The 23832-nt window shown below is 45.7% G+C and overlaps 32 non-coding genes and 1 pseudogene across 32 annotated transcripts; all 33 read right to left on the bottom strand.

Annotated features, from left to right (window-relative positions):
- LOC123743867 (uncharacterized protein K02A2.6-like) overlaps positions 1–23832 on the bottom strand; it is an 86335-nt pseudogene that overhangs the window by 17329 nt on the left and 45174 nt on the right.
- Positions 256–342, bottom strand: trnay-gua (transfer RNA tyrosine (anticodon GUA)). The gene is given in 2 exon segments: positions 256–291; positions 306–342. It is a non-coding gene; the product is annotated as a tRNA-Tyr (tRNA).
- On the bottom strand, positions 2369–2455 carry trnay-gua (transfer RNA tyrosine (anticodon GUA)). The gene is given in 2 exon segments: positions 2369–2404; positions 2419–2455. It is a non-coding gene; the product is annotated as a tRNA-Tyr (tRNA).
- Positions 3046–3129, bottom strand: trnay-gua (transfer RNA tyrosine (anticodon GUA)). The gene is given in 2 exon segments: positions 3046–3081; positions 3096–3129. It is a non-coding gene; the product is annotated as a tRNA-Tyr (tRNA).
- On the bottom strand, positions 3724–3810 carry trnay-gua (transfer RNA tyrosine (anticodon GUA)). The gene is given in 2 exon segments: positions 3724–3759; positions 3774–3810. It is a non-coding gene; the product is annotated as a tRNA-Tyr (tRNA).
- trnay-gua (transfer RNA tyrosine (anticodon GUA)) lies at positions 4402–4488 on the bottom strand. Its single transcript is given in 2 exon segments — positions 4402–4437; positions 4452–4488. It is a non-coding gene; the product is annotated as a tRNA-Tyr (tRNA).
- On the bottom strand, positions 5080–5166 carry trnay-gua (transfer RNA tyrosine (anticodon GUA)). The gene is given in 2 exon segments: positions 5080–5115; positions 5130–5166. It is a non-coding gene; the product is annotated as a tRNA-Tyr (tRNA).
- trnay-gua (transfer RNA tyrosine (anticodon GUA)) lies at positions 6434–6520 on the bottom strand. The gene is given in 2 exon segments: positions 6434–6469; positions 6484–6520. It is a non-coding gene; the product is annotated as a tRNA-Tyr (tRNA).
- On the bottom strand, positions 7112–7198 carry trnay-gua (transfer RNA tyrosine (anticodon GUA)). Its single transcript is given in 2 exon segments — positions 7112–7147; positions 7162–7198. It is a non-coding gene; the product is annotated as a tRNA-Tyr (tRNA).
- Positions 7790–7876, bottom strand: trnay-gua (transfer RNA tyrosine (anticodon GUA)). The gene is given in 2 exon segments: positions 7790–7825; positions 7840–7876. It is a non-coding gene; the product is annotated as a tRNA-Tyr (tRNA).
- trnay-gua (transfer RNA tyrosine (anticodon GUA)) lies at positions 8468–8554 on the bottom strand. The gene is given in 2 exon segments: positions 8468–8503; positions 8518–8554. It is a non-coding gene; the product is annotated as a tRNA-Tyr (tRNA).
- On the bottom strand, positions 9147–9233 carry trnay-gua (transfer RNA tyrosine (anticodon GUA)). The gene is given in 2 exon segments: positions 9147–9182; positions 9197–9233. It is a non-coding gene; the product is annotated as a tRNA-Tyr (tRNA).
- Positions 9825–9911, bottom strand: trnay-gua (transfer RNA tyrosine (anticodon GUA)). Its single transcript is given in 2 exon segments — positions 9825–9860; positions 9875–9911. It is a non-coding gene; the product is annotated as a tRNA-Tyr (tRNA).
- trnay-gua (transfer RNA tyrosine (anticodon GUA)) lies at positions 10503–10589 on the bottom strand. The gene is given in 2 exon segments: positions 10503–10538; positions 10553–10589. It is a non-coding gene; the product is annotated as a tRNA-Tyr (tRNA).
- On the bottom strand, positions 11181–11267 carry trnay-gua (transfer RNA tyrosine (anticodon GUA)). The gene is given in 2 exon segments: positions 11181–11216; positions 11231–11267. It is a non-coding gene; the product is annotated as a tRNA-Tyr (tRNA).
- Positions 11859–11945, bottom strand: trnay-gua (transfer RNA tyrosine (anticodon GUA)). Its single transcript is given in 2 exon segments — positions 11859–11894; positions 11909–11945. It is a non-coding gene; the product is annotated as a tRNA-Tyr (tRNA).
- On the bottom strand, positions 12537–12623 carry trnay-gua (transfer RNA tyrosine (anticodon GUA)). The gene is given in 2 exon segments: positions 12537–12572; positions 12587–12623. It is a non-coding gene; the product is annotated as a tRNA-Tyr (tRNA).
- Positions 13215–13301, bottom strand: trnay-gua (transfer RNA tyrosine (anticodon GUA)). The gene is given in 2 exon segments: positions 13215–13250; positions 13265–13301. It is a non-coding gene; the product is annotated as a tRNA-Tyr (tRNA).
- On the bottom strand, positions 13893–13979 carry trnay-gua (transfer RNA tyrosine (anticodon GUA)). Its single transcript is given in 2 exon segments — positions 13893–13928; positions 13943–13979. It is a non-coding gene; the product is annotated as a tRNA-Tyr (tRNA).
- On the bottom strand, positions 14571–14657 carry trnay-gua (transfer RNA tyrosine (anticodon GUA)). Its single transcript is given in 2 exon segments — positions 14571–14606; positions 14621–14657. It is a non-coding gene; the product is annotated as a tRNA-Tyr (tRNA).
- trnay-gua (transfer RNA tyrosine (anticodon GUA)) lies at positions 15249–15335 on the bottom strand. The gene is given in 2 exon segments: positions 15249–15284; positions 15299–15335. It is a non-coding gene; the product is annotated as a tRNA-Tyr (tRNA).
- trnay-gua (transfer RNA tyrosine (anticodon GUA)) lies at positions 15927–16013 on the bottom strand. The gene is given in 2 exon segments: positions 15927–15962; positions 15977–16013. It is a non-coding gene; the product is annotated as a tRNA-Tyr (tRNA).
- On the bottom strand, positions 16605–16691 carry trnay-gua (transfer RNA tyrosine (anticodon GUA)). The gene is given in 2 exon segments: positions 16605–16640; positions 16655–16691. It is a non-coding gene; the product is annotated as a tRNA-Tyr (tRNA).
- Positions 17283–17369, bottom strand: trnay-gua (transfer RNA tyrosine (anticodon GUA)). The gene is given in 2 exon segments: positions 17283–17318; positions 17333–17369. It is a non-coding gene; the product is annotated as a tRNA-Tyr (tRNA).
- On the bottom strand, positions 17962–18048 carry trnay-gua (transfer RNA tyrosine (anticodon GUA)). Its single transcript is given in 2 exon segments — positions 17962–17997; positions 18012–18048. It is a non-coding gene; the product is annotated as a tRNA-Tyr (tRNA).
- trnay-gua (transfer RNA tyrosine (anticodon GUA)) lies at positions 18640–18726 on the bottom strand. Its single transcript is given in 2 exon segments — positions 18640–18675; positions 18690–18726. It is a non-coding gene; the product is annotated as a tRNA-Tyr (tRNA).
- On the bottom strand, positions 19318–19404 carry trnay-gua (transfer RNA tyrosine (anticodon GUA)). The gene is given in 2 exon segments: positions 19318–19353; positions 19368–19404. It is a non-coding gene; the product is annotated as a tRNA-Tyr (tRNA).
- trnay-gua (transfer RNA tyrosine (anticodon GUA)) lies at positions 19996–20082 on the bottom strand. The gene is given in 2 exon segments: positions 19996–20031; positions 20046–20082. It is a non-coding gene; the product is annotated as a tRNA-Tyr (tRNA).
- Positions 20675–20761, bottom strand: trnay-gua (transfer RNA tyrosine (anticodon GUA)). Its single transcript is given in 2 exon segments — positions 20675–20710; positions 20725–20761. It is a non-coding gene; the product is annotated as a tRNA-Tyr (tRNA).
- trnay-gua (transfer RNA tyrosine (anticodon GUA)) lies at positions 21353–21439 on the bottom strand. The gene is given in 2 exon segments: positions 21353–21388; positions 21403–21439. It is a non-coding gene; the product is annotated as a tRNA-Tyr (tRNA).
- Positions 22030–22116, bottom strand: trnay-gua (transfer RNA tyrosine (anticodon GUA)). The gene is given in 2 exon segments: positions 22030–22065; positions 22080–22116. It is a non-coding gene; the product is annotated as a tRNA-Tyr (tRNA).
- Positions 22709–22795, bottom strand: trnay-gua (transfer RNA tyrosine (anticodon GUA)). Its single transcript is given in 2 exon segments — positions 22709–22744; positions 22759–22795. It is a non-coding gene; the product is annotated as a tRNA-Tyr (tRNA).
- Positions 23386–23472, bottom strand: trnay-gua (transfer RNA tyrosine (anticodon GUA)). The gene is given in 2 exon segments: positions 23386–23421; positions 23436–23472. It is a non-coding gene; the product is annotated as a tRNA-Tyr (tRNA).

The following is a 23832-nucleotide window of genomic DNA, read 5'->3' as shown; positions in this document are numbered from 1 at the left end:
GGAACAATTTGCTTCTGGGGAAACACTAGGCAAAAATCAAAAACTTGGCACAAGTGCAGAAAAAGTTATCCTTGTGTGAGCTGGAGACCGAAGGATTGTTGCAATTTTAAGTACTCTCTGCTGCTCTACCAACATTCCTATCAAAGGTCAACAATTGAAGATTTCGGCACTCAGGGAAAGTTAATTTGTTTGTCAAGCACATGTCAAAGTGCACTGCTGTCAAAACGTTGGCGTAAGCCACAAGAAAATACACAATCCTTCAAGCCGGATTTGAACCAGCGACCTAAGGATTGCTGCACTTTCACCTACAGTCCTCCGCTCTACCAACTGAGCTATCGAAGGTTGTCAAATTTAGACAAATGCCATCACCGAGATGGTCTGAAGTGCTGCAGACACATATGTTCCCGTTAAAAATGTAATCTGCTGAGTTTGGTGGTTTCGTGGAGATGCTGGAGATTGAACCCAGGTCCTCATTCAAGCAACCAACACTCTCTTCCGCTGAGCTACATCCCCTTTGATTGCAAGTAGTTGCGTTTGGGGATAGAGAAAAAGTGAGCCGACGGTAAAGAATGCTGTTTAGCCCCCTCACTGCGAAATCGCTTTTGCCTTCTCCACGATGTTCTCGTGGTTAGGATTCTGCGCTCTCACCGCCGCGTCCCGGGGTTTGTTCCCGGTCAGGGAATAATTTGCTTCTGGGGAAACACTAGGCAAAAATCTAAAACTTGGCACAACTGCAGAAAAAGTGATCCTTGTGTGAGCTGGAGACCGAAGGATTGTTGCAATTTTAAGTACTCTCTGCTGCTCTACCAACATTCCTATCAAAGGTCAACAATTGAAGATTTCGGCACTCAGGGAAAGTTAACCTGTTAGGGCTAGGGGGCAGTATTGACACGGCTGGATAAAAAAACATACCCGATTTAATCTGGTTACCACTCCTACCCAGTAACTAGAATATGCATATACTTATTACATATGGATAGAAAACACCCTAAATTTTCTAAAACTGTTTGAATGGTGTCTGTGAGTATAACAGAACTCATTTGGCAGTCAAAACCCTGAGACATTTTCTGACAGGAAGTGGATACCTGATGTGTTGTATTACCTTTAAACCTATCCCATTGAAAAACACAGGGGCTGAGGAATATTTTGGCACTTCCTATTGCTTCCACTAGATGTCACCAGCCTTTACAAAGTGTTTTGAGTCTTCTGGAGGGAGATCTGACCGAACAAGAGCCATGGAACGATGATGTCCCATTAGACACCTGGCGCGAGTTCATGTTGGGTACCCTCGTTCCAATACGTTATAAAAGAGTATGCATTCGTCCACCTTGAATATTATTCATGTTCTGGTTAAAAAAGGCCCTAATGATTTATGCTATACAACGTTTGACATGTTTGAACGAACGTAAATATATTTTTTCCCCTCGTTCATGACGAGAAGTCCGGCTGGCTTAGATCATGTGCTAACAAGACAGAGATTTTTGGACATAAATGATGAGCTTTTTTGAACAAAACTACATTCGTTATGGACCTGTGATACCTGGAAGTGACATCTGATGAAGAGAATCAAAGGTAATGGATTATTTACATAGTATTTTCGATTTTAGATCTCCCCAACATGACGTCTAGTCTGTATCGCAACGCGTATTTTTCTGAACGCAGTGCTCAGATTATTGCAAAGTGTGATTTCCCAGTAAGGTTATTTTTAAATCTGGCAAGTTGATTGCGTTCAAGAGATGTAAATCTATAATTCTTTAAATGACAATATAATATTTTACCAATGTTTTCTAATTTTAATTATTTAATTTGTGACGCTGACTTGACTGCCGGTTATTGGAGGGAAACGATTTCCTCAACATCAATGCCATAGTAAAACGCTGTTTTTGGATATAAATATGAACTTGATAGAACTAAAAATGCATGCATTGTCTAACATAATGTCCTAGGAGTGTCATCTGATGGAGATTGTAAAAGGTTAGTGCATTATTTTAGCTGGTTTTATGGTTTTGGTGACCCTGTCTTTGAATTGACAAAACATTACACACAACTCTTGTAAATGTACTGTCCTAACATACTCTAAATTTATGCTTTCGCCGTAAAACCTTTTTGAAATCGTAAAACGTGGTTAGATTAAGGAGATGTTTATCTTTCAAAGGGTGTAAAATAGTTGTATGTTTGAAAAATTTGAATTTTGACATTTATTTGGATTCAAAATTGCCGCTCTTGAAATGCACCTGCTGTTGATGGAGTGTACCACGGGTGGCACGCTAGCGTCCCACCTAGCCCATAGAGGTTAATTTGTTTGTCAAGCACATGTCATAGTGCACTGCTGTCAAAACGTCGGCGTAAGCCACAAGATAATACACAATCCTTCGAGCCGGATTTGAACCAGCGACCTAAGGATTGCTGCACTTTCACCTACAGTCCTCCACTCTACCAACTGAGCTATCGAACGTTGTCGAATTTAGACAAATGCCATCACCTAGATGGTCTGAAGTGCTGCAGACACATATGTTCCCGTTAAAAATGTAATCTGCTGAGTTTGGTGGTTTCGTGGAGATGCTGGAGATTGAACCCAGGTCCTCATTCAAGCAACCAACACTCTCTTCCGCTGAGCTACATCCCCTTTGATTGCAAGTAGTTGCGTTTGGGGATAGAGAAAAAGTGAGCCGACGGTAAAGAATGCTGTTTAGCCCCCTCACTGCGAAATCGCTTTTGCCTTCTCCACGATGTTCTCGTGGTTAGGATTCTGCGCTCTCACCGCCGCGTCCCGGGGTTTGTTCCCGGTCAGGGAATAATTTGCTTCTGGGGAAACACTAGGCAAAAATCAAAAACTTGGCACAACTGCAGAAAAAGTTATCCTTGTGTGAGCTGGAGACCGAAGGATTGTTGCAATTTTAAGTACTCTCTGCTGCTCTACCAACATTCCTATCAAAGGTCAACAATTGAAGATTTCGGCACTCAGGGAAAGTTAATTTGTTTGTCAAGCACATGTCAAAGTGCACTGCTGTCAAAACGTTGGCGTAAGCCACAAGAAAAAACACAATCCTCTAGCCGGATTTGAACCAGCGACCTAAGGATTGCTGCATTTTCACCTACAGTCCTCCGCTCTACCAACTGAGCTATCGAAGGTTGTCTAATTTAGACAAATGCCATCACCTAGATGGTCTGAAGTGCTGCAGACACATATGTTCCCGTTAAAAATGTAATCTGCTGAGTTTGGTGGTTTCGTGGAGATGCTGGAGATTGAACCCAGGTCCTCATTCAAGCAACCAACACTCTCTTCCGCTGAGCTACATCCCCTTTGATTGCAAGTAGTTGCGTTTGGGGATAGAGAAAAAGTGAGCCGACGGTAAAGAATGCTGTTTAGCCCCCTCACTGCGAAATCGCTTTTGCCTTCTCCACGATGTTCTCGTGGTTAGGATTCTGCGCTCTCACCGCCGCGTCCCGGGGTTTGTTCCCGGTCAGGGAATAATTTGCTTCTGGGGAAACACTAGGCAAAAATCAAAAACTTGGCACAACTGCAGAAAAAGTTATCCTTGTGTGAGCTGGAGACCGAAGGATTGTTGCAATTTTAAGTACTCTCTGCTGCTCTACCAACATTCCTATCAAAGGTCAACAATTGAAGATTTCGGCACTCAGGGAAAGTTAATTTGTTTGTCAAGCACATGTCAAAGTGCACTGCTGTCAAAACGTTGGCGTAAGCCACAAGAAAATACACAATCCTTCGAGCCGGATTTGAACCAGCGACCTAAGGATTGCTGCACTTTCACCTACAGTCCTCCGCTCTACCAACTGAGCTATCGAAGGTTGTCTAATTTAGACAAATGCCATCACCTAGATGGTCTGAAGTGCTGCAGACACATATGTTCCCGTTAAAAATGTAATCTGCTGAGTTTGGTGGTTTCGTGGAGATGCTGGAGATTGAACCCAGGTCCTCATTCAAGCAACCAACACTCTCTTCCGCTGAGCTACATCCCCTTTGATTGCAAGTAGTTGCGTTTGGGGATAGAGAAAAAGTGAGCCGACGGTAAAGAATGCTGTTTAGCCCCCTCACTGCGAAATCGCTTTTGCCTTCTCCACGATGTTCTCGTGGTTAGGATTCTGCGCTCTCACCGCCGCGTCCCGGGGTTTGTTCCCGGTCAGGGAATAATTTGCTTCTGGGGAAACACTAGGCAAAAATCAAAAACTTGGCACAACTGCAGAAAAAGTTATCCTTGTGTGAGCTGGAGACCGAAGGATTGTTGCAATTTTAAGTACTCTCTGCTGCTCTACCAACATTCCTATCAAAGGTCAACAATTGAAGATTTCGGCACTCAGGGAAAGTTAATTTGTTTGTCAAGCACATGTCAAAGTGCACTGCTGTCAAAACGTTGGCGTAAGCCACAAGAAAATACACAATCCTTCGAGCCGGATTTGAACCAGCGACCTAAGGATTGCTGCACTTTCACCTACAGTCCTCCGCTCTACCAACTGAGCTATCGAAGGTTGTCTAATTTAGACAAATGCCATCACCTAGATGGTCTGAAGTGCTGCAGACACATATGTTCCCGTTAAAAATGTAATCTGCTGAGTTTGGTGGTTTCGTGGAGATGCTGGAGATTGAACCCAGGTCCTCATTCAAGCAACCAACACTCTCTTCCGCTTAGCTACATCCCCTTTGATTGCAAGTAGTTGCGTTTGGGGATAGAGAAAAAGTGAGCCGACGGTAAAGAATGCTGTTTAGCCCCCTCACTGCGAAATCGCTTTTGCCTTCTCCACGATGTTCTCGTGGTTAGGATTCTGCGCTCTCACCGCCGCGTCCCGGGGTTTGTTCCCGGTCAGGGAATAATTTGCTTCTGGGGAAACACTAGGCAAAAATCAAAAACTTGGCACAACTGCAGAAAAAGTTATCCTTGTGTGAGCTGGAGACCGAAGGATTGTTGCAATTTTAAGTACTCTCTGCTGCTCTACCAACATTCCTATCAAAGGTCAACAATTGAAGATTTCGGCACTCAGGGAAAGTTAATTTGTTTGTCAAGCACATGTCAAAGTGCACTGCTGTCAAAACGTTGGCGTAAGCCACAAGAAAATACACAATCCTTCGAGCCGGATTTGAACCAGCGACCTAAGGATTGCTGCACTTTCACCTACAGTCCTCCGCTCTACCAACTGAGCTATCGAAGGTTGTCTAATTTAGACAAATGCCATCACCTAGATGGTCTGAAGTGCTGCAGACACATATGTTCCCGTTAAAAATGTAATCTGCTGAGTTTGGTGGTTTCGTGGAGATGCTGGAGATTGAACCCAGGTCCTCATTCAAGCAACCAACACTCTCTTCCGCTTAGCTACATCCCCTTTGATTGCAAGTAGTTGCGTTTGGGGATAGAGAAAAAGTGAGCCGACGGTAAAGAATGCTGTTTAGCCCCCTCACTGCGAAATCGCTTTTGCCTTCTCCACGATGTTCTCGTGGTTAGGATTCTGCGCTCTCACCGCCGCGTCCCGGGGTTTGTTCCCGGTCAGGGAATAATTTGCTTCTGGGGAAACACTAGGCAAAAATCAAAAACTTGGCACAACTGCAGAAAAAGTTATCCTTGTGTGAGCTGGAGACCGAAGGATTGTTGCAATTTTAAGTACTCTCTGCTGCTCTACCAACATTCCTATCAAAGGTCAACAATTGAAGATTTCGGCACTCAGGGAAAGTTAATTTGTTTGTCAAGCACATGTCAAAGTGCACTGCTGTCAAAACGTTGGCGTAAGCCACAAGAAAATACACAATCCTTCGACGGATTTGAACCAGCGACCTAAGGATTGCTGCACTTTCACCTACAGTCCTCCGCTCTACCAACTGAGCTATCGAAGGTTGTCTAATTTAGACAAATGCCATCACCTAGATGGTCTGAAGTGCTGCAGACACATATGTTCCCGTTAAAAATGTAATCTGCTGAGTTTGGTGGTTTCGTGGAGATGCTGGAGATTGAACCCAGGTCCTCATTCAAGCAACCAACACTCTCTTCCGCTGAGCTACATCCCCTTTGATTGCAAGTAGTTGCGTTTGGGGATAGAGAAAAAGTGAGCCGACGGTAAAGAATGCTGTTTAGCCCCCTCACTGCGAAATCGCTTTTGCCTTCTCCACGATGTTCTCGTGGTTAGGATTCTGCGCTCTCACCGCCGCGTCCCGGGGTTTGTTCCCGGTCAGGGAATAATTTGCTTCTGGGGAAACACTAGGCAAAAATCAAAAACTTGGCACAACTGCAGAAAAAGTTATCCTCGTGTGAGCTGGAGACCGAAGGATTGTTGCAATTTTAAGTACTCTCTGCTGCTCTACCAACATTCCTATCAAAGGTCAACAATTGAAGATTTCGGCACTCAGGGAAAGTTAATTTGTTTGTCAAGCACATGTCAAAGTGCACTGCTGTCAAAACGTTGGCGTAAGCCACAAGAAAATACACAATCCTTCGAGCCGGATTTGAACCAGCGACCTAAGGATTGCTGCACTTTCACCTACAGTCCTCCGCTCTACCAACTGAGCTATCGAAGGTTGTCTAATTTAGACAAATGCCATCACCTAGATGGTCTGAAGTGCTGCAGACACATATGTTCCCGTTAAAAATGTAATCTGCTGAGTTTGGTGGTTTCGTGGAGATGCTGGAGATTGAACCCAGGTCCTCATTCAAGCAACCAACACTATCTTCCGCTTAGCTACATCCCCTTTGATTGCAAGTAGTTGCGTTTGGGGATAGAGAAAAAGTGAGCCGACGGTAAAGAATGCTGTTTAGCCCCCTCACTGCGAAATCGCTTTTGCCTTCTCCACGATGTTCTAGTGGTTAGGATTCTGCGCTCTCACCGCCGCGTCCCGGGGTTTGTTCCCGGTCAGGGAATAATTTGCTTCTGGGGAAACACTAGGCAAAAATCAAAAACTTGGCACAACTGCAGAAAAAGTTATCCTTGTGTGAGCTGGAGACCGAAGGATTGTTGCAATTTTAAGTACTCTCTGCTGCTCTACCAACATTCCTATCAAAGGTCAACAATTGAAGATTTCGGCACTCAGGGAAAGTTAATTTGTTTGTCAAGCACATGTCAAAGTGCACTGCTGTCAAAACGTTGGCGTAAGCCACAAGAAAATACACAATCCTTCGAGCCGGATTTGAACCAGCGACCTAAGGATTGCTGCACTTTCACCTACAGTCCTCCGCTCTACCAACTGAGCTATCGAAGGTTGTCTAATTTAGACAAATGCCATCACCTAGATGGTCTGAAGTGCTGCAGACACATATGTTCCCGTTAAAAATGTAATCTGCTGAGTTTGGTGGTTTCGTGGAGATGCTGGAGATTGAACCCAGGTCCTCATTCAAGCAACCAACACTCTCTTCCGCTGAGCTACATCCCCTTTGATTGCAAGTAGTTGCGTTTGGGGATAGAGAAAAAGTGAGCCGACGGTAAAGAATGCTGTTTAGCCCCCTCACTGCGAAATCGCTTTTGCCTTCTCCACGATGTTCTCGTGGTTAGGATTCTGCGCTCTCACCGCCGCGTCCCGGGGTTTGTTCCCGGTCAGGGAATAATTTGCTTCTGGGGAAACACTAGGCAAAAATCAAAAACTTGGCACAACTGCAGAAAAAGTTATCCTTGTGTGAGCTGGAGACCGAAGGATTGTTGCAATTTTAAGTACTCTCTGCTGCTCTACCAACATTCCTATCAAAGGTCAACAATTGAAGATTTCGGCACTCAGGGAAAGTTAATTTGTTTGTCAAGCACATGTCAAAGTGCACTGCTGTCAAAACGTTGGCGTAAGCCACAAGAAAATACACAATCCTTCGAGCCGGATTTGAACCAGCGACCTAAGGATTGCTGCACTTTCACCTACAGTCCTCCGCTCTACCAACTGAGCTATCGAAGGTTGTCTAATTTAGACAAATGCCATCACCTAGATGGTCTGAAGTGCTGCAGACACATATGTTCCCGTTAAAAATGTAATCTGCTGAGTTTGGTGGTTTCCTGGAGATGCTGGAGATTGAACCCAGGTCCTCATTCAAGCAACCAACACTCTCTTCCGCTTAGCTACATCCCCTTTGATTGCAAGTAGTTGCGTTTGGGGATAGAGAAAAAGTGAGCCGACGGTAAAGAATGCTGTTTAGCCCCCTCACTGCGAAATCGCTTTTGCCTTCTCCACGATGTTCTCGTGGTTAGGATTCTGCGCTCTCACCGCCGCGTCCCGGGGTTTGTTCCCGGTCAGGGAATAATTTGCTTCTGGGGAAACACTAGGCAAAAATCAAAAACTTGGCACAACTGCAGAAAAAGTTATCCTTGTGTGAGCTGGAGACCGAAGGATTGTTGCAATTTTAAGTACTCTCTGCTGCTCTACCAACATTCCTATCAAAGGTCAACAATTGAAGATTTCGGCACTCAGGGAAAGTTAATTTGTTTGTCAAGCACATGTCAAAGTGCACTGCTGTCAAAACGTTGGCGTAAGCCACAAGAAAATACACAATCCTTCGAGCCGGATTTGAACCAGCGACCTAAGGATTGCTGCACTTTCACCTACAGTCCTCCGCTCTACCAACTGAGCTATCGAAGGTTGTCTAATTTAGACAAATGCCATCACCTAGATGGTCTGAAGTGCTGCAGACACATATGTTCCCGTTAAAAATGTAATCTGCTGAGTTTGGTGGTTTCGTGGAGATGCTGGAGATTGAACCCAGGTCCTCATTCAAGCAACCAACACTCTCTTCCGCTTAGCTACATCCCCTTTGATTGCAAGTAGTTGCGTTTGGGGATAGAGAAAAAGTGAGCCGACGGTAAAGAATGCTGTTTAGCCCCCTCACTGCGAAATCGCTTTTGCCTTCTCCACGATGTTCTAGTGGTTAGGATTCTGCGCTCTCACCGCGCGCGTCCCGGGGTTTGTTCCCGGTCAGGGAATAATTTGCTTCTGGGGAAACACTAGGCAAAAATCAAAAACTTGGCACAACTGCAGAAAAAGTTATCCTTGTGTGAGCTGGAGACCGAAGGATTGTTGCAATTTTAAGTACTCTCTGCTGCTCTACCAACATTCCTATCAAAGGTCAACAATTGAAGATTTCGGCACTCAGGGAAAGTTAATTTGTTTGTCAAGCACATGTCAAAGTGCACTGCTGTCAAAACGTTGGCGTAAGCCACAAGAAAATACACAATCCTTCGAGCCGGATTTGAACCAGCGACCTAAGGATTGCTGCACTTTCACCTACAGTCCTCCGCTCTACCAACTGAGCTATCGAAGGTTGTCTAATTTAGACAAATGCCATCACCTAGATGGTCTGAAGTGCTGCAGACACATATGTTCCCGTTAAAAATGTAATCTGCTGAGTTTGGTGGTTTCGTGGAGATGCTGGAGATTGAACCCAGGTCCTCATTCAAGCAACCAACACTCTCTTCCGCTGAGCTACATCCCCTTTGATTGCAAGTAGTTGCGTTTGGGGATAGAGAAAAAGTGAGCCGACGGTAAAGAATGCTGTTTAGCCCCCTCACTGCGAAATCGCTTTTGCCTTCTCCACGATGTTCTAGTGGTTAGGATTCTGCGCTCTCACCGCCGCGTCCCGGGGTTTGTTCCCGGTCAGGGAATAATTTGCTTCTGGGGAAACACTAGGCAAAAATCAAAAACTTGGCACAACTGCAGAAAAAGTTATCCTTGTGTGAGCTGGAGACCGAAGGATTGTTGCAATTTTAAGTACTCTCTGCTGCTCTACCAACATTCCTATCAAAGGTCAACAATTGAAGATTTCGGCACTCAGGGAAAGTTAATTTGTTTGTCAAGCACATGTCAAAGTGCACTGCTGTCAAAACGTTGGCGTAAGCCACAAGAAAATACACAATCCTTCGAGCCGGATTTGAACCAGCGACCTAAGGATTGCTGCACTTTCACCTACAGTCCTCCGCTCTACCAACTGAGCTATCGAAGGTTGTCTAATTTAGACAAATGCCATCACCTAGATGGTCTGAAGTGCTGCAGACACATATGTTCCCGTTAAAAATGTAATCTGCTGAGTTTGGTGGTTTCGTGGAGATGCTGGAGATTGAACCCAGGTCCTCATTCAAGCAACCAACACTCTCTTCCGCTTAGCTACATCCCCTTTGATTGCAAGTAGTTGCGTTTGGGGATAGAGAAAAAGTGAGCCGACGGTAAAGAATGCTGTTTAGCCCCCTCACTGCGAAATCGCTTTTGCCTTCTCCACGATGTTCTCGTGGTTAGGATTCTGCGCTCTCACCGCCGCGTCCCGGGGTTTGTTCCCGGTCAGGGAATAATTTGCTTCTGGGGAAACACTAGGCAAAAATCAAAAACTTGGCACAACTGCAGAAAAAGTTATCCTCGTGTGAGCTGGAGACCGAAGGATTGTTGCAATTTTAAGTACTCTCTGCTGCTCTACCAACATTCCTATCAAAGGTCAACAATTGAAGATTTCGGCACTCAGGGAAAGTTAATTTGTTTGTCAAGCACATGTCAAAGTGCACTGCTGTCAAAACGTTGGCGTAAGCCACAAGAAAATACACAATCCTTCGAGCCGGATTTGAACCAGCGACCTAAGGATTGCTGCACTTTCACCTACAGTCCTCCGCTCTACCAACTGAGCTATCGAAGGTTGTCTAATTTAGACAAATGCCATCACCTAGATGGTCTGAAGTGCTGCAGACACATATGTTCCCGTTAAAAATGTAATCTGCTGAGTTTGGTGGTTTCGTGGAGATGCTGGAGATTGAACCCAGGTCCTCATTCAAGCAACCAACACTCTCTTCCGCTGAGCTACATCCCCTTTGATTGCAAGTAGTTGCGTTTGGGGATAGAGAAAAAGTGAGCCGACGGTAAAGAATGCTGTTTAGCCCCCTCACTGCGAAATCGCTTTTGCCTTCTCCACGATGTTCTCGTGGTTAGGATTCTGCGCTCTCACCGCCGCGTCCCGGGGTTTGTTCCCGGTCAGGGAATAATTTGCTTCTGGGGAAACACTAGGCAAAAATCAAAAACTTGGCACAACTGCAGAAAAAGTTATCCTTGTGTGAGCTGGAGACCGAAGGATTGTTGCAATTTTAAGTACTCTCTGCTGCTCTACCAACATTCCTATCAAAGGTCAACAATTGAAGATTTCGGCACTCAGGGAAAGTTAATTTGTTTGTCAAGCACATGTCAAAGTGCACTGCTGTCAAAACGTTGGCGTAAGCCACAAGAAAATACACAATCCTTCGAGCCGGATTTGAACCAGCGACCTAAGGATTGCTGCACTTTCACCTACAGTCCTCCGCTCTACCAACTGAGCTATCGAAGGTTGTCTAATTTAGACAAATGCCATCACCTAGATGGTCTGAAGTGCTGCAGACACATATGTTCCCGTTAAAAATGTAATCTGCTGAGTTTGGTGGTTTCGTGGAGATGCTGGAGATTGAACCCAGGTCCTCATTCAAGCAACCAACACTATCTTCCGCTTAGCTACATCCCCTTTGATTGCAAGTAGTTGCGTTTGGGGATAGAGAAAAAGTGAGCCGACGGTAAAGAATGCTGTTTAGCCCCCTCACTGCGAAATCGCTTTTGCCTTCTCCACGATGTTCTCGTGGTTAGGATTCTGCGCTCTCACCGCCGCGTCCCGGGGTTTGTTCCCGGTCAGGGAATAATTTGCTTCTGGGGAAACACTAGGCAAAAATCAAAAACTTGGCACAACTGCAGAAAAAGTTATCCTTGTGTGAGCTGGAGACCGAAGGATTGTTGCAATTTTAAGTACTCTCTGCTGCTCTACCAACATTCCTATCAAAGGTCAACAATTGAAGATTTCGGCACTCAGGGAAAGTTAATTTGTTTGTCAAGCACATGTCAAAGTGCACTGCTGTCAAAACGTTGGCGTAAGCCACAAGAAAATACACAATCCTTCGAGCCGGATTTGAACCAGCGACCTAAGGATTGCTGCACTTTCACCTACAGTCCTCCGCTCTACCAACTGAGCTATCGAAGGTTGTCTAATTTAGACAAATGCCATCACCTAGATGGTCTGAAGTGCTGCAGACACATATGTTCCCGTTAAAAATGTAATCTGCTGAGTTTGGTGGTTTCGTGGAGATGCTGGAGATTGAACCCAGGTCCTCATTCAAGCAACCAACACTCTCTTCCGCTTAGCTACATCCCCTTTGATTGCAAGTAGTTGCGTTTGGGGATAGAGAAAAAGTGAGCCGACGGTAAAGAATGCTGTTTAGCCCCCTCACTGCGAAATCGCTTTTGCCTTCTCCACGATGTTCTCGTGGTTAGGATTCTGCGCTCTCACCGCCGCGTCCCGGGGTTTGTTCCCGGTCAGGGAATAATTTGCTTCTGGGGAAACACTAGGCAAAAATCAAAAACTTGGCACAACTGCAGAAAAAGTTATCCTTGTGTGAGCCGGAGACCGAAGGATTGTTGCAATTTTAAGTACTCTCTGCTGCTCTACCAACATTCCTATCAAAGGTCAACAATTGAAGATTTCGGCACTCAGGGAAAGTTAATTTGTTTGTCAAGCACATGTCAAAGTGCACTGCTGTCAAAACGTTGGCGTAAGCCACAAGAAAATACACAATCCTTCGAGCCGGATTTGAACCAGCGACCTAAGGATTGCTGCACTTTCACCTACAGTCCTCCGCTCTACCAACTGAGCTATCGAAGGTTGTCTAATTTAGACAAATGCCATCACCTAGATGGTCTGAAGTGCTGCAGACACATATGTTCCCGTTAAAAATGTAATCTGCTGAGTTTGGTGGTTTCGTGGAGATGCTGGAGATTGAACCCAGGTCCTCATTCAAGCAACCAACACTCTCTTCCGCTGAGCTACATCCCCTTTGATTGCAAGTAGTTGCGTTTGGGGATAGAGAAAAAGTGAGCCGACGGTAAAGAATGCTGTTTAGCCCCCTCACTGCGAAATCGCTTTTGCCTTCTCCACGATGTTCTAGTGGTTAGGATTCTGCGCTCTTACCGCCGCGTCCCGGGGTTTGTTCCCGGTCAGGGAATAATTTGCTTCTGGGGAAACACTAGGCAAAAATCAAAAACTTGGCACAACTGCAGAAAAAGTTATCCTCGTGTGAGCTAGTGACCGAAGGATTGTTGCAATTTTAAGTACTCTCTGCTGCTCTACCAACATTCCTATCAAAGGTCAACAATTGAAGATTTCGGCACTCAGGGAAAGTTAATTTGTTTGTCAAGCACATGTCAAAGTGCACTGCTGTCAAAACGTTGGCGTAAGCCACAAGAAAATACACAATCCTTCGAGCCGGATTTGAACCAGCGACCTAAGGATTGCTGCACTTTCACCTACAGTCCTCCGCTCTACCAACTGAGCTATCGAAGGTTGTCTAATTTAGACAAATGCCATCACCTAGATGGTCTGAAGTGCTGCAGACACATATGTTCCCGTTAAAAATGTAATCTGCTGAGTTTGGTGGTTTCGTGGAGATGCTGGAGATTGAACCCAGGTCCTCATTCAAGCAACCAACACTATCTTCCGCTTAGCTACATCCCCTTTGATTGCAAGTAGTTGCGTTTGGGGATAGAGAAAAAGTGAGCCGACGGTAAAGAATGCTGTTTAGCCCCCTCACTGCGAAATCGCTTTTGCCTTCTCCACGATGTTCTCGTGGTTAGGATTCTGCGCTCTCACCGCCGCGTCCCGGGGTTTGTTCCCGGTCAGGGAATAATTTGCTTCTGGGGAAACACTAGGCAAAAATCAAAAACTTGGCACAACTGCAGAAAAAGTTATCCTTGTGTGAGCCAGAGACCGAAGGATTGTTGCAATTTTAAGTACTCTCTGCTGCTCTACCAACATTCCTATCAAAGGTCAACAATTGAAGATTTCGGCACTCAGGGAAAGTTAATTTGTTTGTCAAGCACATGTCAAAGTGCACTGCTGTCAAAACGTTGGCGTAAGCCACAAGAAAATACACAATCCTTCGAGCCGGATTTGAACCAGCGACCTAAGGATTGCTGCACTTTCACCTACAGTCCTCCGCTCTACCAACTGAGCTATCGAAGGTTGTCTAATTTAGACAAATGCCATCACCTAGATGGTCTGAAGTGCTGCAGACACATATGTTCCCGTTAAAAATGTAATCTGCTGAGTTTGGTGGTTTCGTGGAGATGCTGGAGATTGAACCCAGGTCCTCATTCAAGCAACCAACACTCTCTTCCGCTTAGCTACATCCCCTTTGATTGCAAGTAGTTGCGTTTGGGGATAGAGAAAAAGTGAGCCGACGGTAAAGAATGCTGTTTAGCCCCCTCACTGCGAAATCGCTTTTGCCTTCTCCACGATGTTCTAGTGGTTAGGATTCTGCGCTCTTACCGCCGCGTCCCGGGGTTTGTTCCCGGTCAGGGAATAATTTGCTTCTGGGGAAACACTAGGCAAAAATCAAAAACTTGGCACAACTGCAGAAAAAGTTATCCTTGTGTGAGCCAGTGACCGAAGGATTGTTGCAATTTTAAGTACTCTCTGCTGCTCTACCAACATTCCTATCAAAGGTCAACAATTGAAGATTTCGGCACTCAGGGAAAGTTAATTTGTTTGTCAAGCACATGTCAAAGTGCACTGCTGTCAAAACGTTGGCGTAAGCCACAAGAAAATACACAATCCTTCGAGCCGGATTTGAACCAGCGACCTAAGGATTGCTGCACTTTCACCTACAGTCCTCCGCTCTACCAACTGAGCTATCGAAGGTTGTCTAATTTAGACAAATGCCATCACCTAGATGGTCTGAAGTGCTGCAGACACATATGTTCCCGTTAAAAATGTAATCTGCTGAGTTTGGTGGTTTCGTGGAGATGCTGGAGATTGAACCCAGGTCCTCATTCAAGCAACCAACACTCTCTTCCGCTGAGCTACATCCCCTTTGATTGCAAGTAGTTGCGTTTGGGGATAGAGAAAAAGTGAGCCGACGGTAAAGAATGCTGTTTAGCCCCCTCACTGCGAAATCGCTTTTGCCTTCTCCACGATGTTCTAGTGGTTAGGATTCTGCGCTCTCACCGCCGCGTCCCGGGGTTTGTTCCCGGTCAGGGAATAATTTGCTTCTGGGGAAACACTAGGCAAAAATCAAAAACTTGGCACAACTGCAGAAAAAGTTATCCTCGTGTGAGCCAGTGACCGAAGGATTGTTGCAATTTTAAGTACTCTCTGCTGCTCTACCAACATTCCTATCAAAGGTCAACAATTGAAGATTTCGGCACTCAGGGAAAGTTAATTTGTTTGTCAAGCACATGTCAAAGTGCACTGCTGTCAAAACGTTGGCGTAAGCCACAAGAAAATACACAATCCTTCGAGCCGGATTTGAACCAGCGACCTAAGGATTGCTGCACTTTCACCTACAGTCCTCCGCTCTACCAACTGAGCTATCGAAGGTTGTCTAATTTAGACAAATGCCATCACCTAGATGGTCAGAAGTGCTGCAGACACATATGTTCCCGTTAAAAATGTAATCTGCTGAGTTTGGTGGTTTCGTGGAGATGCTGGAGATTGAACCCAGGTCCTCATTCAAGCAACCAACACTCTCTTCCGCTGAGCTACATCCCCTTTGATTGCAAGTAGTTGCGTTTGGGGATAGAGAAAAAGTGAGCCGACGGTAAAGAATGCTGTTTAGCCCCCTCACTGCGAAATCGCTTTTGCCTTCTCCACGATGTTCTAGTGGTTAGGATTCTGCGCTCTCACCGCCGCGTCCCGGGGTTTGTTCCCGGTCAGGGAATAATTTGCTTCTGGGGAAACACTAGGCAAAAATCAAAAACTTGGCACAACTGCAGAAAAAGTTATCCTCGTGTGAGCCAGTGACCGAAGGATTGTTGCAATTTTAAGTACTCTCTGCTGCTCTACCAACATTCCTATCAAAGGTCAACAATTGATGATTTCGGCACTCAGGGAAAGTTAATTTGTTTGTCAAGCACATGTCAAAGTGCACTGCTGTCAAAACGTTGGCGTAAGCCACAAGAAAATACACAATCCTTCGAGCCGGATTTGAACCAGCGACCTAAGGATTGCTGCACTTTCACCTACAGTCCTCCGCTCTACCAACTGAGCTATCGAAGGTTGTCAGATTTAGACAAATGCCATCACCTAGATGGTCAGAAGTGCTGCAGACACATATGTTCCCGTTAAAAATGTAATCTGCTGAGTTTGGTGGTTTCGTGGAGATGCTGGAGATTGAACCCAGGTCCTCATTCAAGCAACCAACACTCTCTTCCGCTGAGCTACATCCCCTTTGATTGCAAGTAGTTGCGTTTGGGGATAGAGAAAAAGTGAGCCGACGGTAAAGAATGCTGTTTAGCCCCCTCACTGCGAAATCGCTTTTGCCTTCTCCACGATGTTCTCGTGGTTAGGATTCTGCGCTCTCACCGCCGCGTCCCGGGGTTTGTTCCCGGTCAGGGAATAATTTGCTTCTGGGGAAACACTAGGCAAAAATCAAAAACTTGGCACAACTGCAGAAAAAGTTATCCTCGTGTGAGCCAGTGACCGAAGGATTGTTGCAATTTTAAGTACTCTCTGCTGCTCTACCAACATTCCTATCAAAGGTCAACAATCGAAGATTTCGGCACTCAGGGAAAGTTAATTTGTTTGTCAAGCACATGTCAAAGTGCACTGCTGTCAAAACGTTGGCGTAAGCCACAAGAAAATACACAATCCTTCGAGCCGGATTTGAACCAGCGACCTAAGGATTGCTGCACTTTCACCTACAGTCCTCCGCTCTACCAACTGAGCTATCGAAGGTTGTCAAATTTAGACAAATGCCATCACCTAGATGGTCTTAAGTGCTGCAGACACATATGTTCCCGTTAAAAATGTAATCTGCTGAGTTTGGTGGTTTCGTGGAGATGCTGGAGATTGAACCCAGGTCCTCATTCAAGCAACCAACACTCTCTTCCGCTGAGCTACATCCCCTTTGATTGCAAGTAGTTGCGTTTGGGGATAGAGAAAAAGTGAGCCGACGGTAAAGAATGCTGTTTAGCCCCCTCACTGCGAAATCGCTTTTGCCTTCTCCACAATGTTCTAGTGGTTAGGATTCAGCGCTCTCACCGCCGCGTCCCGGGTTTTGTTCCCGGTCAGGGAATAATTTGCTTCTGGGGAAACACTAGGCAAAAATCAAAAACTTGGCACAACTGCAGAAAAAGTTATCCTCGTGTGAGCCAGTGACCGAAGGATTGTTGCAATTTTAAGTACTCTCTGCTGCTCTACCAACATTCCTATCAAAGGTCAACAATTGATGATTTCGGCACTCAGGGAAAGTTAATTTGTTTGTCAAGCACATGTCAAAGTGCACTGCTGTCAAAACGTTGGCGTAAGCCACAAGAAAATACACAATCCTTCGAGCCGGATTTGAACCAGCGACCTAAGGATTGCTGCACTTTCACCTACAGTCCTCCGCTCTACCAACTGAGCTATCGAAGGTTGTCAAATTTAGACAAATGCCATCACCTAGATGGTCAGAAGTGCTGCAGACACATATGTTCCCGTTAAAAATGTAATCTGCTGAGTTTGGTGGTTTCGTGGAGATGCTGGAGATTGAACCCAGGTCCTCATTCAAGCAACCAACACTCTCTTCCGCTGAGCTACATCCCCTTTGATTGCAAGTAGTTGCGTTTGGGGATAGAGAAAAAGTGAGCCGACGGTAAAGAATGCTGTTTAGCCCCCTCACTGCGAAATCGCTTTTGCCTTCTCCACGATGTTCTAGTGGTTAGGATTCTGCGCTCTCACCGCCGCGTCCCGGGGTTTTGTTCCCGGTCAGGGAATAATTTGCTTCTGGGGAAACACTAGGCAAAAATCAAAAACTTGGCACAACTGCAGAAAAAGTTATCCTCGTGTGAGCCAGTGACCGAAGGATTGTTGCAATTTTAAGTACTCTCTGCTGCTCTACCAACATTCCTATCAAAGGTCAACAATTGAAGATTTCGGCACTCAGGGAAAGTTAATTTGTTTGTCAAGCACATGTCAAAGTGCACTGCTGTCAAAACGTTGGCGTAAGCCACAAGAAAATACACAATCCTTCGAGCCGGATTTGAACCAGCGACCTAAGGATTGCTGCACTTTCACCTACAGTCCTCCGCTCTACCAACTGAGCTATCGAAGGTTGTCAAATTTAGACAAATGCCATCACCTAGATGGTCAGAAGTGCTGCAGACACATATGTTCCCGTTAAAAATGTAATCTGCTGAGTTTGGTGGTTTCGTGGAGATGCTGGAGATTGAACCCAGGTCCTCATTCAAGCAACCAACACTCTCTTCCGCTGAGCTACATCCCCTTTGATTGCAAGTAGTTGCGTTTGGGGATAGAGAAAAAGTGAGCCGACGGTAAAGAATGCTGTTTAGCCCCCTCACTGCGAAATCGCTTTTGCCTTCTCCACAATGTTCTAGTGGTTAGGATTCTGCGCTCTTACCGCCGCGTCCCGGGATTTGTTCCCGGTCAGGGAATAATTTGCTTCTGGGGAAACACTAGGCAAAAATCAAAAACTTGGCACAACTGCAGAAAAAGTTATCCTCGTGTGAGCCAGTGACCGAAGGATTGTTGCAATTTTAAGTACTCTCTGCTGCTCTACCAACATTCCTATCAAAGGTCAACAATCGAAGATTTCGGAACTCAGGGAAAGTTAATTTGTTTGTCAAGCACATGTCAAAGTGCACTGCTGTCAAAACGTTGGCGTAAGCCACAAGAAAATACACAATCCTTCGAGCCGGATTTGAACCAGCGACCTAAGGATTGCTGCACTTTCACCTACAGTCCTCCGCTCTACCAACTGAGCTATCGAAGGTTGTCAAATTTAGACAAATGCCATCACCTAGATGGTCAGAAGGACGGCAGACACATATGTTCCCGTTAAAAATGTAATCTGCTGAGTTTGGTGGTTTCGTGGAGATGCTGGAGATTGAACCCAGGTCCTCATTCAAGCAACCAACACTCTCTTCCGCTGAGCTACATCCCCTTTGATTGCAAGTAGTTGCGTTTGGGGATAGAGAAAAAGTGAGCCGACGGTAAAGAATGCTGTTTAGCCCCCTCACTGCGAAATCGCTTTTGCCTTCTCCACAATGTTCTAGTGGTTAGGATTCGGCGCTCTCACCGCCGCGTCCCGGGGTTTGTTCCCGGTCAGGGAATAATTTGCTTCTGGGGAAACACTAGGCAAAAATCAAAAACTTGGCACAACTGCAGAAAAAGTTATCCTCGTGTGAGCCAGTGACCGAAGGATTTTTGCAATTTTAAGTACTCTCTGCTGCTCTACCAACATTCCTATCAAAGGTCAACAATTGAAGATTTCGGCACTCAGGGAAAGTTAATTTGTTTGTCAAGCACATGTCAAAGTGCACTGCTGTCAAAACGTTGGCGTAAGCCACAAGAAAATACACAATCCTTCGAGCCGGATTTGAACCAGCGACCTAAGGATTGCTGCACTTTCACCTACAGTCCTCCGCTCTACCAACTGAGCTATCGAAGGTTGTCAAATTTAGACAAATGCCATCACCTAGATGGTCATAAGTGCTGCAGGCACATATGTTCCCGTTAAAAATGTAATCTGCTGAGTTTGGTGGTTTCGTGGAGATGCTGGAGATTGAACCCAGGTCCTCATTCAAGCAACCAACACTCTCTTCCGCTGAGCTACATCCCCTTTGATTGCAAGTAGTTGCGTTTGGGGATAGAGAAAAAGTGAGCCGACGGTAAAGAATGCTGTTTAGCCCCCTCACTGCGAAATCGCTTTTGCCTTCTCCACGATGTTCTAGTGGTTAGGATTCTGCGCTCTCACCGCCGCGTCCCGGGGTTTGTTCCCGGTCAGGGAATAATTTGCTTCTGGGGAAACACTAGGCAAAAATCAAAAACTTGGCACAACTGCAGAAAAAGTTATCCTCGTGTGAGCCAGTGACCGAAGGATTGTTGCAATTTTAAGTACTCTCTGCTGCTCTACCAACATTCCTATCAAAGGTCAACAATTGAAGATTTCGGCACTCAGGGAAAGTTAATTTGTTTGTCAAGCACATGTCAAAGTGCACTGCTGTCAAAACGTTGGCGTAAGCCACAAGAAAATACACAATCCTTCGAGCCGGATTTGAACCAGCGACCTAAGGATTGCTGCACTTTCACCTACAGTCCTCCGCTCTACCAACTGAGCTATCGAAGGTTGTCAAATTTAGACAAATGCCATCACCTAGATGGTCATAAGTGCTGCAGGCACATATGTTCCCGTTAAAAATGTAATCTGCTGAGTTTGGTGGTTTCGTGGAGATGCTGGAGATTGAACCCAGGTCCTCATTCAAGCAACCAACACTCTCTTCCGCTGAGCTACATCCCCTTTGATTGCAAGTAGTTGCGTTTGGGGATAGAGAAAAAGTGAGCCGACGGTAAAGAATGCTGTTTAGCCCCCTCACTGCGAAATCGCTTTTGCCTTCTCCACGATGTTCTAGTGGTTAGGATTCTGCGCTCTCACCGCCGCGTCCCGGGGTTTTGTTCCCGGTCAGGGAATAATTTGCTTCTGGGGAAACACTAGGCAAAAATCAAAAACTTGGCACAACTGCAGAAAAAGTTATCCTCGTGTGAGCCAGTGACCGAAGGATTGTTGCAAATTTAAGTACTCTCTGCTGCTCTACCAACATTCCTATCAAAGGTCAACAATTGAAGATTTCAGCACTCAGGGAAAGTTAATTTGTTTGTCAAGCACATGTCAAAGTGCACTGCTGTCAAAACGTTGGCTTAAGCCACAAGAAAATACACAATCCTTCGAGCCGGATTTGAACCAGCGACCTAAGGATTGCTGCACTTTCACCTACAGTCCTCCGCTCTACCAACTGAGCTATCGAAGGTTGTCAGATTTAGACAAATGCCATCACCTAGATGGTCATAAGTGCTGCAGGCACATATGTTCCCGTTAAAAATGTAATCTGCTGAGTTTGGTGGTTTCGTGGAGATGCTGGAGATTGAACCCAGGTCCTCATTCAAGCAACCAACACTCTCTTCCGCTGAGCTACATCCCCTTTGATTGCAAGTAGTTGCGTTTGGGGATAGAGAAAAAGTGAGCCGACGGTAAAGAATGCTGTTTAGCCCCCTCACTGCGAAATCGCTTTTGCCTTCTCCACAATGTTCTAGTGGTTAGGATTCTGCGCTCTCACCGCCGCGTCCCGGGGTTTGTTCCCGGTCAGGGAATAATTTGCTTCTGGGGAAACACTAGGCAAAAATCAAAAACTTGGCACAACTGCAGAAAAAGTTATCCTCGTGTGAGCCAGTGACCGAAGGATTGTTGCAATTTTAAGTACTCTCTGCTGTTCTAGCAACATTCCTATCAAAGGTCAACAATTGATGATTTCGGCACTCAGGGAAAGTTAATTTGTTTGTCAAGCACATGTCAAAGTGCACTGCTGTCAAAACGTTGGCGTAAGCCACAAGAAAATACACAATCCTTCGAGCCGGATTTGAACCAGCGACCTAAGGATTGCTGCACTTTCACCTACAGTCCTCCGCTCTACCAACTGAGCTATCGAAGGTTGTCAGATTTAGACAAATGCCATCACCTAGATGGTCAGAAGTGCTGCAGACACATATGTTCCCGTTAAAAATGTAATCTGCTGAGTTTGGTGGTTTCGTGGAGATGCTGGAGATTGAACCCAGGTCCTCATTCAAGCAACCAACACTCTCTTCCGCTGAGCTACATCCCCTTTGATTGCAAGTAGTTGCGTTTGGGGATAGAGAAAAAGTGAGCCGACGGTAAAGAATGCTGTTTAGCCCCCTCACTGCGAAATCGCTTTTGCCTTCTCCACGATGTTCTAGTGGTTAGGATTCTGCGCTCTCACCGCCGCGTCCCGGGGTTTGTTCCCGGTCAGGGAATAATTTGCTTCTGGGGAAACACTAGGCAAAAATCAAAACTTGGCACAACTGCAGAAAAAGTTATCCTCGTGTGAGCCAGTGACCGAAGGATTGTTGCAATTTTAAGTACTCTCTGCTGCTCTACCAACATTCCTATCAAAGGTCAACAATTGATGATTTCGGCACTCAGGGAAAGTTAATTTGTTTGTCAAGCACATGTCAAAGTGCACTGCTGTCAAAACGTTGGCGTAAGCCACAAGAAAATACACAATCCTTCGAGCCGGATTTGAACCAGCGACCTAAGGATTGCTGCACTTTCACCTACAGTCCTCCGCTCTACCAACTGAGCTATCGAAGGTTGTCAAATTTAGACAAATGCCATCACCTAGATGGTCATAAGTGCTGCAGACACATATGTTCCCGTTAAAAATGTAATCTGCTGAGTTTGGTGGTTTCGTGGAGATGCTGGAGATTGAACCCAGGTCCTCATTCAAGCAACCAACACTCTCTTCCGCTGAGCTACATCCCCTTTGATTGCAAGTAGTTGCGTTTGGGGATAGAGAAAAAAGTGAGCCGACGGTAAAGAATGCTGTTTAGCCCCCTCACTGCGAAATCGCTTTTGCCTTCTCCACGATGTTCTAGTGGTTAGGATTCTGCGCTCTCACCGCCGCGTCCCGGGGTTTGTTCCCGGTCAGGGAATAATTTGCTTCTGGGGAAACACTAGGCAAAAATCAAAAACTTGGCACAACTGCAGAAAAAGTTATCCTCGTGTGAGCCAGTGACCGAAGGATTGTTGCAATTTTAAGTACTCTCTGCTGCTCTACCAACATTCCTATCAAAGGTCAACAATTGATGATTTCGGCACTCAGGGAAAGTTAATTTGTTTGTCAAGCACATGTCAAAGTGCACTGCTGTCAAAACGTTGGCGTAAGCCACAAGAAAATACACAATCCTTCGAGCCGGATTTGAACCAGCGACCTAAGGATTGCTGCACTTTCACCTACAGTCCTCCGCTCTACCAACTGAGCTATCGAAGGTTGTCAAATTTAGACAAATGCCATCACCTAGATGGTCAGAAGTGCTGCAGACACATATGTTCCCGTTAAAAATGTAATCTGCTGAGTTTGGTGGTTTCGTGGAGATGCTGGAGATTGAACCCAGGTCCTCATTCAAGCAACCAACACTCTCTTCCGCTGAGCTACATCCCCTTTGATTGCAAGTAGTTGCGTTTGGGGATAGAGAAAAAGTGAGCCGACGGTAAAGAATGCTGTTTAGCCCCCTCACTGCGAAATCGCTTTTGCCTTCTCCACGATGTTCATGTGGTTAGGATTCGGCGCTCTCACCGCGGGGCCCGGGTTTTGTTCCCGGTCAGGGAATAATTTGCTTCTGGGGAAACACTAGGCAAAAATCAAAAACTTGGCACAACTGCAGAAAAAGTTATCCTCGTGTGAGCCAGTGACCGAAGGATTTTTGCAATTTTAAGTACTCTCTGCTGCTCTACCAACATTCCTATCAAAGGTCAACAATTGAAGATTTCGGCACTCAGGGAAAGTTAATTTGTTTGTCAAGCACATGTCAAAGTGCACTGCTGTCAAAACGTTGGCGTAAGCCACAAGAAAATACACAATCCTTCGAGCCGGATTTGAACCAGCGACCTAAGGATTGCTGCACTTTCACCTACAGTCCTCCGCTCTACCAACTGAGCTATCGAACGTTGTCAATTTTACACAATAGCCATCACCTAGATGGTCAGAAGTGCTGCAGACACATATGTTCCCGTTAAAAATGTAATCTGCTGAGTTTGGTGGTTTCGTGGAGATGCTGGAGATTGAACCCAGGTCCTCATTCAAGCAACCAACACTCTCTTCCGCTGAGCTACATCCCCTTTGATTGCAAGTAGTTGCGTTTGGGGATAGAGAAAAAGTGAGCCGACGGTAAAGAATGCTGTTTAGCCCCCTCACTGCGAAATCGCTTTTGCCTTCTCCACGATGTTCTCGTGGTTAGGATTCTGCGCTCTCACCGCCGCGTCCCGGGGTTTGTTCCCGGTCAGGGAATAATTTGCTTCTGGGGAAAC

The sequence above is a fragment of the Salmo salar genome, chromosome ssa07 (assembly GCF_905237065.1).
Source record: "Salmo salar chromosome ssa07, Ssal_v3.1, whole genome shotgun sequence".
Lineage (NCBI taxonomy): Eukaryota > Metazoa > Chordata > Actinopteri > Salmoniformes > Salmonidae > Salmo > Salmo salar.
The sequence above is the reverse complement of the archived record's forward strand: the minus strand, read 5'-3'. Positions and strand labels throughout refer to the sequence as shown.